This window comes from Orycteropus afer, unplaced genomic scaffold (assembly GCF_000298275.1).
Source record: "Orycteropus afer afer isolate SDZICR_OR568_19922 unplaced genomic scaffold, OryAfe1.0 scaffold00153, whole genome shotgun sequence".
NCBI classification, from domain to species: Eukaryota; Metazoa; Chordata; class Mammalia; order Tubulidentata; family Orycteropodidae; genus Orycteropus; species Orycteropus afer.
The window spans coordinates 5,072,823-5,078,753 of record NW_006921740.1 but is presented as its reverse complement, the minus strand read 5'-3'; positions in this window follow the sequence as shown (position 1 = coordinate 5,078,753).

Here is a 5,931-nt window from a genome sequence, read left to right as displayed (position 1 = left end):
TGTTCCCCCTCCAACCTTACTTTGATTTGGGTGTAAATTTACAGAGCAAATTCACTTTCCATACAGCAGTTCACATACACTTTGTCTTATGACGTTGGTAGCATAGTGGCTAAGGCACTTGACTGCTAACCAGAAGGCTGGCTGTTCAAACCCACCAGCCACTCCTCGGAAGGAAGATGGGGCAATCTACATCCGTAGTGATACTGCCTTGGAAACCCAAGGAGGGGTCGCTATGAGTCAGGTCTGACTCGACGGCACATAACAACAATAACAATAAAGGCTAGTAAGGAAGATGGGGCAATCTACTTCCGTAGTGATACTGCCTCGGAAACCCAAGGAGGGGTCGCTATGAGTCGGGTGCGACTCGATGGCAAACACCAACAACAACAACAAGGCTAGTCACAACTTGTGATAATTAAGTTTGAAATAAATAAATAAGTGCTGAGAGTTGTTGTTAACTGCCATCAAGTTGGTTCCGTCTTAGGGTAACCTTATGTATAACAGAACGAAATGCTCCCTGGTGCCATCTTCATGACTGTTGGTATGTCTGAGTCCACTGTTGTGTGCTAACAGTAAGCTACCCTGATTTCTCCAACAGTCAGGAAGATGAAGTATTAGAACCACGTCTCTGGGATTCATTTACTTCTGCAAGTCATCATGTCCGTGACTTGGCACTTGAGCACAGATTGTAACAGAGAAACTACAGCAGAATTACCCTGAAGATTCCTGCCTGGGAGTAGTAACTGTGCTGCTAGTTTAGGCCATGTGGAGTTAGGTTTCTATATGGATGACTTCAGCTTGGCAGGCAGATACAAAACAGTCACTTTGAGCAGTTTATTCTCAGCCCATTCGCAAGAGCAATTGGAAGAGAAGCAGTGACACCAGTTCTGGCGGCCCACAGCGGGAGCAGTACCTGAGCAGTGATGCTCCTCGATCTCCTCTAAGGCCCCCAACCTTACAGTAAGGTGCAGCAGGAACAATCTGAACTTTAGGCCACTTACCAGTTACCAGTTGCTCAAGGTGACTCTGATTCATAACAATCTCAGATGTGTCAGAATGGAGTTGTGTTTCATAAGGTTTCCAAAGGCTGATTTTTCAGAAGTAGATCCTAGGTCTTTCTTCTGAAAAGCCCCTGAGTGGACCTGAACTTGCAATCCTTCAGTTAGCAGCAGAACAAACTAACTGTTTACAATACCCAGGGACTAGATGTCAGTTCAGGAGACCCATATCCCAGACTTGGCTAGATGTGAATTTATATTGTGAAATTTCCTTTTTCACAAAAAGAACATAAATTATCTCCTTCTCCTTCTCCTCTACCTCCATGCAAAAGGAATACAGAAAATTTGCTCCTTCATCTCCCACCATCCCTAGACTCTTCCAACAACAAAACTTTTGGAAACATATAGATACAAAAGAGCTATCAAAGCTGTGTGGTTGGAACTACAAAGGAGAAAAAGCTAAAGCTATTCTACTCGCTACCATCGAGTTGGATCTGACTCACAGCAACCCCTACTTGGGTTTGTGAGGTGGTATCTCTATGGAAGTAGATTGCCCAACCTTCCTTCTGAGGAGTGGCTGGTGGGTTTGAACTGCCAGCCTTCTGATTAGCAGTCAGATGCCTTAGGCACCACACCACCAGAGCTTTCTTCACAGATGTCTCACCCATGAGAGTTAGGTGGAAAATTCCCCCAAAATATTATATTTTCTATATTATTCTTCTGTACAGAAAACACTTCTTAGCCAAGTTACAAATTTTAGTAATCCGTAAAAATTCTGCTGTTAATTTTAGCTTCTCTTCTTCATTTCACTGTTCAACTTCAGCAGAAAACGGTCTATATCTGTGATCTCCACCATCTCAGTGTTGTTCTCTGTAACCTCCACAACTGAAAATATTGGTGGCTTAAGCCCATCCAAAGGGGAGAAAAGACTTATCTGCTCACCTAAAGATTACAGCCTAGAAAACACTGTCTCATGGGGTTGCTGTGAGATGGAATGGACTCCAAGGCACCTAACAATAATGCACTCACTTTGGACACATCATCAATTACCAGAAAAGGACATGATATTTGGTAAAATAGAGAGCCAATAAAAACAAGGAAAACCCTCACTGAAATAGACTTACACAACAGCCACAATGGAGTCAAACATACTGGCAAGCATGAAGCTGGTGCAGGAGCATGCCATGTTTTCATGCTGTTCTACAAAAGATTATATATTCTGTTATACATACATCATGTTTGGTAAAGTGGAGGGTCAGCGAAAAAGAGGAAGACCCTCAGTGAGATGGACTGACACAGTGGTTGCAACAATAGGCTCAAGCATAGACAGCAATGATGCTGAGGATGGTGCAGAACCAGGCAGTGTTTTGTTCTGCTGTATACAGGCTCAGAACTGACTCAAGAGCACCTAACAAAAACAGCAACATACATAATAAGGTCACCAGGAGTTGGAATCAACCGGACAGCAACTAACAATAACTTGAAATTTTCTGTTGCTTTAGTTTCCATGATAGTTTCCATGATAGTATATCTTCCTGATTTCTTTTAACCCTAAATACTCTTTTCCTTCTCCACTGATAAATCCTCAAAGCAAACCCAATCCTCAAAGCAAATCTATTCCTCACCAGCTTTAATGACAATACAGTTTTTCTAAGACATTATGATTTGATTTTCCATTCGTCATCTCTGGTTATTTATTTATTTATTAAATTTTATTTGTTTATCTCCTTAAACGTGTGTATCCTATCACCACTCTAATCCAGGCCCTCATCTACTCATACTGGGCTTGCTGCACTGTCCTGTAACTCACTTAGTGTGCCTCTGCTGTACTCTAAGCATTACTGCCATATTAATTCAGTAAATTGTGCTTGCATTAAATTAGTCCTTTTCCATAAAACACAAAATGATTCCTTGTTATTCATAGGATAAATTTCAAACTTAACCTGTTACTCAAGGCATTCCACAACCTGGACTCACTTTATTTATCCAAGTTTTTCTATGACTCAATACCTACCAGGTCCCCAGTGTCCCTGGTGCCACAAATGGTTAATTGCTCTGCTTCTAATGAAAAGGCTGCAGTTTAAATTCACCCAGAGGTACTATGGAAGAAAGCCCTAGCAATCTATTTCTGAAAAATCACAGCCATTTAAAAAACCCTATAAATGCAGTTCCACTCTGAAATTCATCAGGTTGACTTGACGGCAATTTTTTTTTTTACCAGGTCCAATGTAAGCTGTCTATTTTGGAAAAATCCACGTCCTTGATATCCCACAAATATCCAGAAGAGTCTCAACACTAAGCCCCCCTTATTTTCAATAAGCAGCATAAAAAAAAAAAAAAAGAAGAAGAAGAAGAAGAAACAATTTGGTTTTCACTTTCCCACTACCAATGTAATTCATTGTACCCTGCTGGTACTCAGCTGCTGAGAGGTCAGCAACCTGAACTCACCAGTGGCTCCACTGGTGATCTGCTCCCATGAAAATTGATGGTGTTGTTTTTAGGTGCCCTAGACTTGATTCTCAGGAGCTCTGGTCACACAGTGCCTAAGGCATTTGACTGTTAACCAGAATGCTGGCAATTCAAACCTACCAGCCACTCCATGTAAGGAAGACTGGGCAATCTACTTCCATAAAGATTTACTGCCTTGGAAACCCACTGGGGGTCACTATGAGTCAGAATCGACTCACTGGCAGTAGGTTTGGTTTGGTTTGGGTTTAGAGTTGATTCTGACTTATAGTGATTCTACAGGACAGAGCAGAACTGCCCCATAGAGTTTCCTAGGCTGATATCTTTACCAGAACAAACGACCTGGTCTTTTCTCTCACAGAGTGGGTGGTGGGTTCAAAAACTGTCAACTTTTCAATTAGTAGCCAAGCACTTAACCACTGCACCACCAGGGCTCCCTCCTGTAAACATTACAGCCTAAGAAACCCTATGGGGTAATTCTACTCTGTCCCATAGGGCCGCTCTGAGTCGGAACTGAGTCAGTAGCACCCAGTAACAACTGTGATTCCTGATTATGCATTCCAATGTCACATGCATAATCCCCAAGGGCCTGCAGGGAATCCCACCCCTTTAGAGCTAAGTGGATTCTATTAAGAACTTTTATTCCACTCTGGAAGCATGTGATAAGCAGGGAGTGGCAAGCCAAGGAATGAAGGTTCTTCTGTGTTTGTAAGGTTGGCATCAGGAAGTTATTATATTACAGAGGTAGAGAAAGAGCATTAGAGAAAAAAGGAGGGTTTTCTGTTCTGCTACTCAGTGAAAGTACAAACAGAACCTGAGCATCATAAACTGAACTCATTCAATCTCTTTCATTCAACTCAATTCAATTCTTAGCTCATGAGATCAATACCTCCGCTGGTTGTTTGAATTTACAGATGCATAAACTGATCTAGCACTGTACTTTCAACTTCTCAAAGGCAACTGTTCACAGATGCATCTTAGGAAATGAACTGCATCTTCCTGATATGTGGCTGTAAAACAAATGGCTATGAATTTCCTAAATTCGTGAAAGAAAATCTAGGGTTCAGGCATGAAAGGATATGCCCAGGAGGGAGTTGTGAACCTGTTCAACAGATGTGTATGGTAGAGCTGCAAGACAGAAAGCCAAATATTCTCTCCTTTTGAAAGTCCTCTTCCTGTAGTTAATGCTAAGAAGCCATGATACCTGAACAGATGATAAAAATTATTTATACTTTAAGATGTCATCTTAGTTATCTTGTGCTGCTATAAGAGAAATGCCACAAATGGGTGGTTTATCAATAGAAATGTATTTTTTCATAGTTTAGGAGGTTAGTAGTCAGAACTCAGGACCCCAACTCTAGGGGAAGGCTTTCTCTCTGTCAGCTCTGGAGATAGGTCCTTGACTCTTTGAGCTTCTGCTCCTGGGGGATCTTCATGTGGCTTGGCATCTGGTTTCCCCAATCTCTGCTTCTTGCTTGCTTGTTGAAACTCTTTTATATCTCAGAATTGGCTCAAGATACAGCCTGCACTAATCCTGTCTCATTAACAAAACAAATACAACCCATACCAAATGGGATTACAGTCACAGGCACATTGTTCTGACTCATAGCATCTGTGTGGTCCTGCATCCTCCCACAATCATTGATGTGCTTGAGCCCATTTCTGGAGCCATGGTGTCAATCCATCTCATTAAAGGTCTTCCTCTCCATCATTGGTTCCACTGAGAATTCTGGCTGTATTTTGTCTGAGAGAGATTTGTTCATTCTTTTGGCAATTCATGGTATATTCAATATTCTTCACCAACATCATAATTCAAACATATCAATTCTTCAGTCTTCCTTACTTGGTATTTAGCTTTTTTATGTATAGGAGATGACTGAAAATACCATGGCCTGGGCCAGGCATACTTTAGTCCTCAAAGTGACATCTTTGCTTTTTAATACTTTAAAGAGGTCTTTTGCAGTATATATGTCCAGGGCAGTATGTCATTTGATTTCTTTCTTTTCTTTTTTTTTTTTTTTAATGAACAGAAATTTATTTTCTCACACTTCAGGAGGCTGTAAGTCTGAATTCAGGGCATCTGCTTTAGGGGAAGGCTCTCTGTCAGCTCTGGGAGAAGGTCCTTTTCTCTTTTCATCTTCGATTCCTCATTTTCTTGGTGACTGATACATGACATCTATCTGTCTCACATTTGTGCTTCCTTCTTTGTACCTAAACTGCTCCTTTTATATTTCAAATGATTGGTGCAAGACACATCTAACACTGATATGACCTCATTCACATAACAAAGGAAAATCCCTATCGCATGTGGGAGTATAGCCACATGGACAGGGTTTAGAATTTACCACACATATTTTAGGGCACACAATTCAGTGTGTCACAGTCTCTGACACACTGTGTCCTGATGAAGCTGGACATTTTTACACCAGAGAGCACACAAAACTGTCCCCAGGGTGGCAAAACACCC